Raw genomic sequence first — 13,897 nt, 5'->3', positions numbered from 1 at the left:
TTGGGAACTACAGTCCAGCAGGAGTCCCAGGATGGGGATGTCTTTATTCTCACTGTTTCTTCCACCATTTATCCAACCAACCCCCACCCCACCCCCATATACACACACACTTTGTTTCAGGCAGTGCCTTAAGTACAACTTCCCTTATAAAGTTCTAATTTTTTAAGTCTCTCTAAATTCACCAGTGTTAACACTGAAATCACACAGACACAACCAAATCAAACGCATTGCCAGTAATGTTGAAACGCTTCCACATTTTAATTCACCAGGAACTTTTTTCCTTTGCGGAGTTTATTCTGTATGTATTTCTTGACATATGTAGATTGGAGGTGAACTTCACAAAGAAGAAAACTTGAAAATAGAGTCTGACCTTTTAACACAAGTAAATTTACGTGTGAGTTCACCTTGCAGAAGCTAACTCCTTTTAGAATTCACTAGAAAACTCCCTGCTTTGGCTAGATCATTTGCCTTCCCGGTTGGAGTGGCTGAGATGGAGAGGCGTTAGGCAGAGAAGCTGAAAACAGCAGCAATGGAGGGGCAGTACAGGGAGGGTCAGACCCCTGGAACATGTACCATCACTTGAAGTGTTCTGGTTTAGTATATCTGAAACAAGCGGTCATTTTTTAGTGCCTAATGTGCCTTCAGCTTAGTACCAGGTGTTCCAAGGATAAGAAAAACATGATTTGTGTCCAGAGAACTTCTAGTATATCTGGGGAGGTAAGACTAACACAGATGAACCAGAAAATGAAATATGATTCTGTGCAAAAACGAATGGTGCAGAAATTAAGTATCATAGGTGGTCAGAGAAAGAAGAGATGTGAGTGGGCTGGCGTAGTCGGCAGACCCCTACAACTCTAAGAAAACTGAAATGTATTCTTTGTGATCTTCCCAAGCACACTCTTTTCTCATAGGAAGGACTTTGTCGTGCAAGCCTCGGGCCCCTGCACCCCTCAGGAGCACAGTGGCGAGGGCCCGTCTAGGTCCATGAGCTTGGCTCTGTGGGGTCCTGATGCTGCGTGGGAAGGAATGAGCCCTGAATGAGGCAGATCTGGTCCAGTGGTCATCTCTGCTCCTTTAAGCCACATGAATCTGGAAGACCCAGCCCATCACCCTGAGAGCAAAGGAGGCCTGTGCCATCCTAGGGGAAGTTGGGACCAGGTGGATAGCCTAGGCAGGATCAAACAGGGCCTTCCAAAATCTTAAAGTGATGGACAGATGTTTCCAGCTCAACAATTCTTTGATTCTGTGCATCTGTATCCCAGGATGGGTGAATTCTGTTTGGCTCTTAAAGCTAAACTGTTAATTCTTGAGTCTTGAAGACAGTAAGTTAACACAAAATGCAGACATTCAGATGCTCCTTCTTCCCCGATAGGAAACAGTACTAATAGTTTGCAGGATTATGGGCGCAAAAGACCCATTTGATCCAAACAAATGGGCATTTATGTGTGTTGGAGGTGGGGAAGGGGAAGGACAAAGTTGGAGGGCTATGTGAAAATCTATACAAATTAACTATTCAGAGACTAAGACAAAGATGTGAAACTTAAAATTCCAATTACATAAAAAGAGACATTTAAGCAAGGAATGACAAGAATAGGGTACAGAGTGAGCAGTTGGACAAAACTGGAGACAGACAAAGAAGACTGCAAAAAATGTTAAGAGTATGGTTCTTGAAAAAGAAGTCACCTTTTAAAAGACGTTATCATTTGGATGCATTTCTTTGATCTTTAAATCTACCTGTGATGGTTAGGTTACTGGAAGGACATTTTGTGGACTTAAATCATCAGTAAGTTGATAGTATCTATGGCTGATTACATCTACAGTCAACTAAGGAGAGTGTCTTCAGCAATGAGAGAGTTTAATCCAATCAGTTGAAGGCTTTAAAAGGAGAAGTGATGACTTCAGCGGTCAGAACTTTCATCTCTACTTCAGTCAGCTATCCTCTCTTGGGGAATTGATCAAAAACCTTCACTGGAGTTGCCAGCTTGCCGCCTGCCCTGAAGGATTTGGACTTGTGCATCCCCACAGTTGTGTGAGACATTTTATAAAATCCTATAATATTTACAGATATCTCCTGTTGGTTCTGTTTCCCTAGACAACCCTGACTAACACACTACCATCATTTTGATGTAAGGAAATAATATTTGGATTGCAAAGGTGAGGAAATGGCCACAGCTCACCTAAATAAATATGGCAGATGATTTACAATTAAAGCAATTCATCCAAGGAAACAAAATGAATTGGTTTAACTGTGGTCTCAAAATATTTTAGGGAGAATGTTTGAGAATAATTTTTCAGGGTACTTTTAAATAAGAAAGAGAGAAGCCTCTGAAGAAGAGAGCCAGAAGAGCTTGTGCTTAAAAAGAAGGAGATGTGGCTGAATGGTTGGAACAAAAGTAAATCTCAGAAAGATACATGCATATATGTTCCATTTAAATAAAGTCACCAAAAGGACAAAACTAAACAATATATTGTTTAGACATAAATTCATAAGGGATGACACTATGAAGAAAAGCAAGGCAATCATTACCAGGAAGTTCAAGTGGTGATTACTCCTGGGGGGAGGGGAGGGAAGGGCAGGTAGGAGGGGGGACGGGCAGGTAGGAGGGGGAAAGGGCAGATAGGAGGGGGATGCAATCAGAAAGTCTTAAAGGGGTTCTGAGGACCAGTAACAATGTTCTGTTTGTCAAGATGAGTCATGGCTAAAAGGGAGTTTGTTTTTCTTGATTATTTAAAAATAAACATATATATTTTTATATATATGCTATAGGTATATTTTACAAATGAAGGTGAGGGGTGGAGAACAAGCTTTCAACATGAGAACATCCAAACTATTGTAGACATTAACATTTTCTATGATGGCATGTCCTCAAAAAACATTCAAACTTTAGTAAAAACTGAGCTTGGGGACATTATTTTGTCACTAAAGTCTTGATTTTCCTGTTGTCTTTGGCAGGGAGCTCTGTCTCAAGGACAGGAAATGTGGTGGTGTGTCACATGGTCTCTTAAGCTGGCGGGTGAAGCTCAGTCCTTGTGGTCCTGTGTCCTCCCCAAGGCCAAGTCCAAGAAGGGCTGAGACCAGGGGGCGGTCCACAGAAAGGCTGGCCCACCTTCCGCCGATCCCCGGCCTCCTTAGCACAGGGGAGAGCTGGGGCCAGCCCAGCCTCACTCTTGCAGCAGGCAGCTCTGATTGGGAAAGACATCATTCTTAGTTTCCACAACTTTTTGTTTCTCAACATTTTTTAAACCATGTTTTATAGCCAAGACGATGTAGTCAAACATTTCTTTTGGCCATTTATATTACGAAAACCATAGGCCACTTTCCATTTTCCATCCATAAAATTATCTTATAAATTGAGTAAGCTTTTTAAGCTATGTATGTTCCCATTCTTTCCAGATTCTGGCATATCCTCTGTAGGGGCATGCCCCTTGCTGTGCCGTCCTCCCCCATTCCCATCCCTAGTTGCAAATAACTGCTTTCCTTGGGGCCGTCACTAGCAGCTAACCTTTAGAGAATGTTTTCTATAAGCCAAAAATAACCGCAGCTAACATTTTTATGGCACTCACTATGTACCAGTCCCTTTTTTTTCAAAAAGTCAGTTTTATTGAGATAAATTCACATGCCATACAATCATTCACAGTGTACAATCAGCTGTTCCCAGTACCATCATATAATTGTGCATTCATCACCACAATTTTTGAATGTTTTTCTTACTCCATAAAGAATAAAAATAAGCATAAAAATAAAAGTCAAAAAGAATTCCCAAAACATTCCATCCCCCACATTTTTAATTTAGTTTTTGTCCCCATTTTTCTACTCATCTGTCCATACACGGGATAAAGGGAGTGTGAGCCATGAAGTTTTCACAATCACAGTCACACCATGTAAGCTACATAGTTATACAGTCACCTTCAAGAATCAAGGCTACTAGGTTGCAGTTCAACAATTTCAGGTATTTCCTTCTAGCTATTTCAATACACCAAAAGCTAAAAAGGGTTGTCTGTATAGCACATAAGAATACCCTCCTGAGTGACCTCTCAGCTCCATTTGAAATCTCTCAGCCACTGAAACTTTATTTTATTTCATTTCGCTTCCCACTTTTGTTCAAGATTTTCTCAATCCCGTGATGCTGGGTCTAGGCTCATCCCTGGGAGTCATGTCCCACATTGCCAGGGAGATTTACACCCCTGGGAGTCATGTTCCCACAAGGGGGAAGGGCAGTGAGTTCACGTGCTGAGGTGGCTTAGCTAGAGAGAGAGGGGCCACATCTGAGCAACAAAGAGGTTCTCTGGGGGAGACTCTTAGGCACAGTTATTAGTAGGCTTAGCCTCTCCTCTGCAGTAACAAGCTTCATAAGGGAAAGCCCCCACATTGAGGTCTCTTCTACTAAATTGTTAGTCGTTAATGCTGTTGAGAATATCAGTAATAATCCTGGTGGGGAAGTCCAGTGTTTCCACATTTTTCCCCAGTTCTTCAGGGGAGCCCTGCAAATATATTTGTATTCTCTGCCCAAATTATTTTGAGATGTATCAGGATTTCACACTAACCTGTACAAACCTACAGGATTTCACTTCCTATTCAAAGTTCCATGTAATTATGTTGTTTGAATAATCTGACTATACAAGTTAAATTATTTAGTGTGCTGCAGAAAACATAGATCCTGCACCAAATAAGCATCTCTTCCCTTGGTCTCATATAGAAGTTGAAGTTTTAAAACACAATCAGTATCATTCTACCCTTTGGCCTGATTTGCCTTAGTTCTAATCAACTCCATTTTGTTCATATCTCTAATTGAAGTCTGAACTCTTTTTCACCTTTTTTAATAGTTGCTGTATGAGGTAATACTGACATTCATAGCTGTTGAACTCTAGCTCTGAGTCTCACACGGATACCCAAAGTTCCAGAGACTTACCAGGTTATACACAAAGAGCTCAGCATCTCAGAATTTGGAGAGAACCATTACAACTCAGGAATAGATGTGACTGCTGTAAGAGCATACAATCCAGGGACCATTACAATAAGCATTCCCCTTATAAGGTGTGTTCTAAGATTCAATTCTCAAGAGTTTACACATTATAGTTATTCCATATTAGTGAGGCATTATAACATTTATCTTTTCATTTCTGGCATACTTCACTCAAAATGCTGTCCTCAAGATCCATTCACCTAGTTGTGTGTCTCACAGCTTCATTCCTTCTTGCAGCTGTGCAGTATTCTATTGCATGCCTACACCACAGTTCACCATTCTGTTCATCAGTCAATGTACCCTTAGGCCTCCTCCATCCATTGCACATTGCAAATACTGCCACCATAAACACCTGATCTATCTCAAAGTAATTTCAGCAGAGAATACAAATATTTGTGGAGTATGCAAATGTCCATTTGTGTCCCTGTTCTCAGGTCTTCCAAGTACATATCCCATAATGGGGTTGCAGGACTTTATGGCACCCACATGCTTAGCTTCTTGTGGAACCACCACACTGTCCTCAAGATAGGCTACACCATTCTACTTCCCTACCCACAGTAAATAGGTATATCCCTCTCTCCATATTTTCTCCATCATTTGTATCCCTCTGCTTATATTTTTCCCTGCAGTTTTGTGGAGATATATTCACATACCATAAAATCATTCCCAGTATACCATCAATTGTTCACAGTATCATTATATAATTGTGCATTCATCACCACATTCAGCACTTTAACATACCATTACTCCCCCAAAATTTTTAAAGAATAGTAAAAAAGATTAAAAAAATTAAAATACTATCCAATTTAATAATGAGGTCAGACAGCAACACAACTACCAAGAATCCCATAGTCCTCCCTTGTACCAGTCACTTTTAAAAGCTCTTTACAAATATTGATTAATTTAATCCTCCATGGCCCAACGAGGGAGGTACCCTAAGACCCAAAGAGCTTGGATGACTTCCCCAACATCCCACAGCTAAGGTGGTGGAACCGGGAATTGAACCAAGGAGTCTCAGTTGCATGGCCCTAGGGCTCTCCATTCCACTGTGCTGCCTCAGATACTATGCTAACTTTAAACTTTAATCTTTACCACACTGCTGGGAATTTTATTATCCCTGTTTTATGGATAATGTCACCGAGATTGGGACTTTAACTGCACAGCAGGATTGAACAGCAGAGGGAGCTGTAAAAATGGCTTGGAGATGGGGCCAGTGAAAGCTGCTTTCATTGTCCCTCATTCCTCCCACCCGTGAAATGAGAAGGCCTGCCTGCAGCCCCCAATCCCAGGGTGAGTAGCTCCTCTGACAGGAGGAAAGAGCTCCACAAGCAAGACTGTTCATGTACTGCTACTTGCCTCAACATCATGGAAAGGAGTGAGTCTCATTAAGGGTTTTTGTGGGAAAGCTTTTCATACAATGCTGGCTGACTCCTGATCCTTAAAGTAAACAACTACATCATCCTGTACAGAGAGAGTCAGGAAAAAGGAAACTGTAAGAAAATATCAAACTCCTCCAGCTCTCTTTTGCTCTCTCTCTTTTAGAGTCTAAGTGGAGGAAATGATGTTTAGGGGGATTTGCTGGGGTCCTTGTAATAGGAGGCTCTGTGAATAATGACTCCCTTCCCGAACTGTGTATATGAGTAAATGTTGCCCACATGTTACTTTCTTCTAAATACCCTCACTGTGAGGTAAGGAGGAAAATCCACCCACAAACCATGACCAGAAGAGTTTTAGAGCACATTAGAAAGTTAAGCTACTTCCTGTCAGGGCATGATGTAAAGTCCTCACTTGCAAAACTGTTGGGTAGCTTGAATGGATGACCAAGTTGACAGTTGCCTGTGGTCTTCACAGCTTGGGGGAGCAATCCACTCACTTCTGTCTCCAGTGTCTAGAACGTGCACAGTTTCTTAGGCATCCCCTTTGCACGTGGAAAACACTGCACTGGAGACCCTTCCAGATGAGGATACACTCATAAAGGATGACAACAGACTTGTTGAAAAGCAAGCTATTTTCCCAGCATCCCACAGATATAAATCTCCTGGTCTAATATCTGTGTCCTTTAAAGCCGCAGTGGGGCCCTCTGGACATGGGTCCTTCTCATGTGACCTTGAGTAAGTTCTTCCCGTCATCCCAGGGAACCTCAGGGCAGTGGCATTTGGCATTGGGAGCTAGCACCCCTCTTCCAGGAACCCTTCCATGCATCTATTGATTGCTCTTTTGACTCAGGACCCTGCGTATAGCTGGCATGACCAGCTGTTTGGGTTTGTATACAGATGCATCTTATCGCTCCATCACAATTCTGTAAGCATCCAAAGACAGACGCCAGCTTTTCTACTCTTCAGTGCCCTTCTCGTGTGTGTATGTGGGCTTAGAAAAAGCCAGAGTAAGTGCTCAGTAAATGTGTCCTGTGATAATGATGGGGTGAAGGCTAGTGTGATCACACCCAGCAGGAATCATTTCTGAAATTAAAATCAACGCATTTGCCTTCTGCTGTCTCTCCACTAATCCATCATACTTCCTGTCTCAGCACATGGCTGTAGGATCCTGAATATATCACATTGCTCTGTGCAGCCGATGCAAATAAATTGCAATTACTATGGGAGAGAATCCAAACTTTTTTTTTTTTTTTTTTTTACCTTATACAAACTCATCTCACATCTCCTTAGGAATAGAGCAGCTCATTTTGAAGAGGTATTTAGTTTTCAGAGACCTGTTGTTCTGTCTTTTTTTTTTTTTTTAACTTCCAGTCATATTAAGGATGCCTGTGAACCTTGGTTTTCAACTCCATAAAGTGAACTAAGAATACTTCCTTCCCCCAAAAGGCTGCCATGAGAACCCAGTGATACACATATGGCCATTAGCACAGGGCCTGGCATGCAGCATGCACCAAACTACTTTTCAGAGTACTTTGTCCATTACTTTGCTTTATTTGCACAATACGTGAGCTAGGTGAGTGGTGGTATGTTTTTCTTCCACTGAAGGGGAAAGAGGCACAAATCAGTGAGGGACTTGCTCACAGCCCCATGATTCATGGAAACTGGGACTGGGAGCCAGGACTTTCCCCCCTGCCCACCCCTGTGCCCCTCCACTTCCTGACACTGTCCATTTCAAACAGAGAGCCCCCTTCACCTATGGAATTAGCCCAGTGCCCAGCTTCTGCCTGAGAAAGCCACTGTCTCTCTGTTAATATGGGCATGAGTTTAATTACTCCCACTAATTATGGTCACACCACCCCCTCTCCCCCAGCCTTCTGTAGCCTCTCCACTCCACCACCACAGCCCTAGGATTTGTTAAGAGTTACCATGTATTTTTCTTGCATCCTGATTATCCCAGAAAGTTCCAGGGTGACTTGAGAGTTTTTATTGGTTGGACTGAAAAATACCCAGGCAGCAATGGAGTGCTGATGTGGGGAGTCAGATTGGCTAGGGCAAGCAGTGATTTATGAAAAGCCCTGTAACCCTAGACACTCCTCACTGGCAGGCTGAGAGAAAGGGATGAAGCATTTTAATCCTCTCCCTAATTCCCTCATTAATAGTGACTAATTAGTCATGGGTACAGTTTGTCTTCCAAACTGTATCCAAAAAAGCACATATCAAAATTTCACATTTCCCAGCCAAGGCTTTCAGTGTTTTCAACTGTGAGAAAAGAGCTTTTTGCCAGGAATTCACCATGTACTGAAAACAGGGAAGTATGGAAGATGAAGGCGCTATTGTCGTTGCTGCTTCGAAAGGTCACTGTTGCGTTTATAGAACTGGAGCCCATCCAGCTGGGGGAGAAAGGGCTGCTCTTGTTTGTAATCAGTGTGTAAAGGTGTAGGGGCATGGATAGGTGGCCCCCGCTCATGATGTCATGGAAAGGAACTAACGCAGAGTATTTACAAAGATCAGAGATTTCTTGGAGGATTAAAGGGGAGAAAAGGTGAGCCAAACATTAGTTATGGATTTGGTCATATCATTGTCATTGACAGCAGTGACAGCACTTCACGAGACCATCATTTGTGAGTCAAGAGAGGGGTCAGGTAGCAATGGCTCTGGCATCTTCTTCACTAGGCGTGGTGACAGTCACACTAAAGGTGGGAGGTTTCCTTGGTCTCTACAGCAGAGTCCCAGGCCCTGAGACATGGATCTTGCTAAGTTGATTATTACATAATCCCTCTTGCAGGGTTCTCAAACACTGATGTGTCCTGGGTCACCCAGGGAGCAGTGTACCTGGCACATTTCAGGCCCTACCTCTAGAGATTCTGATTCAGTGGGTCTTAGGAATTTTCAGTTTTAAAAAGGTGGTTATTGACCACGCTTTGAGAAACCCTGGTGGATAGTGGCATGGCCACCTACTACTGGAGAGGGTTGGTTTTAAAATTGAATCAGCAACTAATTTTCCTGGGCACTTTCCTCGACCCATTGGGCCAAACGCCATGAGCCTTACCCTCAAGAAGCTTGTGTGTGCAATGGAGTGAGCAGTATGGGGTTTGACATAATCAGACACTGGACTTTGGAGGAATTCCGAAAAGACTGGCGAGTCAGGGCCAAGTTGGCATGAGAGGTCAGGCTCCAGCTGAGCCTGGAACATTATAGCATTATAGGATTTGCACTGATGGCTTGGGGGGGGGGAATTTCTGGGAACATCCTGAGGAGGGACCAGTGTGAGCGTGGCCTCAAGCTTGATACTTTCCCATCCTGAAAGCACATGTTTCAATATAAAGTCATCAGCTGAAATCTGGAATGGCCCAGCCGTCTTTAGCAGGTGAGAACACATAGACCAGACTATGCTAGAGATGGCAAACCACACTCCGGGTTTTTAGAAAGTTTGCTCTGAAATAAAGGAGCCTTGGGGCATCCCAGTCTTCAAGACTGTGGTTTAGGAGTTCAGAACCTCAGTCCTTACACCTTAACATTGCCTGTGAAGGCTGTTACAGATTTCCAAAGCACTCCCTTCTGGGTAACCCTCAGGTGGGGACTATCATCTCCTCCCACACACACCTTAGTGGATAAAAAAAACACAAATGGGTGTGGTATTTCTTGAAATTGTCACAGTGATATGGGGTGCTACAGGGTAGATTTGGGTCTTCTCTGCAGGCTCTGGACCACCAGCTGAGGTGCTCCCTGCTGCCCCCACCAGAAAAGGCCTACATATGAGCACCAACGTGTGTGTCACATGCCCTGGTCTCTTGGATCTTTTTAGGGTTGCCTCTTCATTAAAAAAAAAAAAAATTCCTCTGTTGCCCCTCTTCCAGATCTTTCTCACATGTCCTCTTTGCAAAGAGCTTCCTGATCTGCACACCTCTCATCCTATAATGTCTTCTTCTCTTATCATCATGACACTGTTACCCTCTTTGGTGTACACCATGTCCTTCTCTGAACAGTAGTTATATATGTGATGGTATTTTTTTTTTTTTACCAATAAACTAGACTAGATACACCTTGAGGTGAGGGATTAGATAGTACTTTTTTTTTTTTTTAACTTGCTTTGGCTTTAGCACAGTGGTAGATAAAATACCTTTCTTGCAGAATCTCATTCTGCAGGGGGGACCTCTTGGAATGGATCCATAGATTTTATGGTTGGAAAGGACCCCTCTAGGCCCTTGAGATCCTTGGCAGCAGGGGTGGCAACTGGTTTTGCTTCCCACAGAGGAGCTCAGTGCCAAGCAAAGAATTGCACTCAGTAAGTGAGTACTGAAACAGGGACCTTCCACGCTCAGAGATGGGAGAACCCAGCTCAGAGACCAAGGGATTTGCCCTCAGGTTGCAGAACCAAGAGCTAAACAGAAATCCTCTGAATCCCAGGTGTTCAGCAGGAGTAGCACAGAGGTTAAGAATTTGGGCTCTGGGGTTGGACTGCTCTGTTCCTTACGAGTTGAATAACCCTAGGCCAGTTTCTTAACCTCTCCATTCCTCAGTCTCCTCATTTGAAAACTGGAAAGAATTTTAGTTCCTACTCCATGGAGTCGTTGTGAGGACTAAATGAAAAAATTTCTGTAAAGCACTTAGAACAGCGCCAGCCCATAGTAAGTAAATGATGGCTCTTACTATGGTCTCCCCCTTAAGTCTCTTAAGAAGGCTGTGAACATGTACTTGCATATTTTGTTTTATGTTCTTCCCTGGTTAGAGTCTTAGCTTCCTATCTGCTAAAACAAATACCATGCAATGGGTTGACAACAACCAAAATTTATTGACTCATGATTTCAGAGGTGAAAACACTTGCTTCTTCCTAGGGTCAGTATCTTCTGGCTGGCTGGCAATCTTTGGGGTTCCTTGGTTTTTCTGTCACATGGCTATGCATGTGGCAGTGTCTTCTTTCTCTTTTTGGTTCTGTTGACTTCCAGTTTCTTGCTTCTCCCATGGCTTCTCTTCCTGTGTCCAATTTCCTTGGCTTATAAGGACTTCAGCCATACTGGATTAAGGCCCACCCTCATCTGGTTTGGGCACCCCTTAGCTAATAACGTCTTCACAGTCCTATTTATAAATGGGTTTACATCCAAAGAACCAGGAGTTGGAACCTGGACACGCCTTTGTGGGAGATGTGATTCACTTCCCGACAGTCAGTATATCTTCCATTCCCACTCTTGACTTTGAAAACATTGTCCTATAGATTTCTGGCCACCAGTCCATCTAAACTCAAGAAATACCAGGATTTCTGCTTCCTCTCCACGGACCTGCTCCCCACTTCTAGAGGCCTCCACCACAGCTCAGTCTCTGTGGCCTCCAGCTCCAGTGGCATTGGGAGCACTCAGAGGTGCAGCCTGGCATCCCGGACAGAACACAGGCTTGGGCCAGGTCTAGGCTCGGCCTTTTCGCTGCAGAGGTCTTTGGGCAAATTCACTACACTGACCTATTCTGGAGGGTTGTTGGGAGGATCAGAGAGGTTATCTCTAGCATAGTGCCAGGCATAACAGCAGTGACTAGTAAGTGGTAGCGTTCCTCATTATTGACAGTATGTTTCTGAGATTTGCAGCTTTGGGGATGGCTTGCTCATTGGCACACTGTCTGAGGGTGATTACGTGACAGCCCTACTGTTTGTGGTCTCTGCGAGACTTGGTTCTGAGAAGGGGACTACAGAATCGATTTTACCTAAGGAGTCCCTTCTCAGAAGCAGCCTGTGACCACATGAGTGTGACCCAGCCTCTTGCCTACAGACAGGGCCTCCTTTAATATGACTCGGCAAAACAGAGATGACCCCTGATCGTTGGGCTTCCAAGCAGAAAATTTTCACAGCCCCCATCAGCCAGCCCAGGCCCCCTACCCACCAGCAGGCCCTTCCTCATCAAGGCTCATGAGGCCACACTCCAGGATTTATTTGGTCCTTCTGTAGAAGCATCATAATTGAAGCTGGATGAAACCACAGGGTCTTGTGGCCCTAAGGACATGAGCCCTCTACCCCAGAGAGAAGCACAGAGGGCCAGGGCTTACAACTGGGCCATGCCCTAGGCCTGGGACCTGCCCATGCCTTTGGGCAGATGCAAACCAACTTTAAAAATGTCCCCTTGATTCTCCAGGCTAGCAGGCAGGAATTCATCCTCAAACCACATGTGGAATGGGTGATAGGATGAAAAGATAGGGCTTCGTTTTCTTATGAGCATGGGGCCCAACCTGCCTGTCAGGTTGTGATGTTGGAGTCAGGGTGACATTACCCTTCCTGGCCCCTGCCTACCCTGCCCCATCCTGTACTTTCCCTCTTCAGCCCAGCCTTGGGGATGGAGCATGTGACAGGAGTCTGAGGAAAGAATAATGCTGTCATTCCTAGCAGACATCTGGTGAGTATTTACCACTCACATGCATACAAACACACGCACGTATGCATATATGTATGTATGTATGTGTGTACGTATAGCCTAGCGTTATGTTAGGCAAAGGGACTGTAATAGCATAAAGATATTCATTCATTCAGTAAATGTTTGTCATGTGTCTTCTGCATGCAAGACACTCGCCTAAGTGCTCGGGCTCCAGCAGTGAACAAAACAGGTAGAAATCCTGCCCTCGTGGAAATTGCATTTAAGTAAGACGAGAAAGGCAATAAACAGATAATAAAGTAATTAAGTCCATAATGTCTGGTGGCAAGACCAGTGGACCAGTGAAGCAGGGGAAGGTGAGAGGGGAAAGGGTGTTTTATTTCAATCTAGGTTATTGGGGAAGCGTCTGTGATAAATCAAAGTAACATTCGCGCAGGACCATGAAGGAAGTGAGGGAATGGGCAGTTCAGCCTTCCCCATGGGCAGGGGGAACAGCAGAGCCAAGGCCCTGAGGCAGGAGTGTGCCTGGTGTGTCCAGTGTGGCTGGACAGGGTGATGGGAGGTGGGGGTCAGGGAGAGCAGGCACTCACCTGACCATCCTATAGGGGAAGGAAAACAATCGCATAAAACCGAAGTAACCAGACAAGGCAGGACGTGGTAAGCACCCAGGGGCACTGACCCAAAACACGCAGGGAAGGGAGCATTCTCTCTGGGCGGGGGATGGTTAAGGAAGGCCTCCTGCAAGAGGTAGGATTTGATTTGACCTGACGGAAGGACAGTTCCGCCAAATGGACGTGGAGGATGTCCCTGGCAGGAGAAACCTGAGCAAAGCCCAGAGGAGAGTTAGTGGAAGGGCTGGTGGAAGGTAAAGCTCATCAGAGAGGTCAGGGCCGTGTGTCCATGGCAGCAGAGAGAGGTGTGAAAAGCTAGCGGAAGCCTGGCCGTCCGGGGTTCTGTTGCACCCAGCAGGCAGCTTGGCCAGGCTGCCCGGGACAACGGCTCGCGGAAGCTTCCCCAGCCCTGCACCTTCCCAGTGCCTTCACCCTGATGCTCGGGTTCAGCCCCTCCACTTGCTGACTCAGACTTTCCTGTACCCCTTCCAGTGATGAGTATCTCTCTGCCAAGGGGATAAAAAGGTCCCTTTCCAGCCACAGACAGCCTCCCCGGACACAGATCTCTGAGGTCTGCCGGATTCTCTTTCTGCCTT

At 44.6% G+C, this 13,897-nt stretch overlaps 1 protein-coding gene across 5 annotated transcripts in view; it reads left to right on the top strand.

Moving 5' to 3' along the window:
- The window catches only part of PRKCE (protein kinase C epsilon), a 517,101-nt gene that overhangs the window by 362,274 nt on the left and 140,930 nt on the right, over nucleotides 1–13,897 (top strand). The window lies entirely within an intron of this gene.

The sequence above is a fragment of the Choloepus didactylus genome, chromosome 17 (genome assembly GCF_015220235.1).
Source record: "Choloepus didactylus isolate mChoDid1 chromosome 17, mChoDid1.pri, whole genome shotgun sequence".
Taxonomy (NCBI): domain Eukaryota; kingdom Metazoa; phylum Chordata; class Mammalia; order Pilosa; family Megalonychidae; genus Choloepus; species Choloepus didactylus.
The sequence above is the reverse complement of the archived record's forward strand: the minus strand, read 5'-3'. Positions and strand labels throughout refer to the sequence as shown.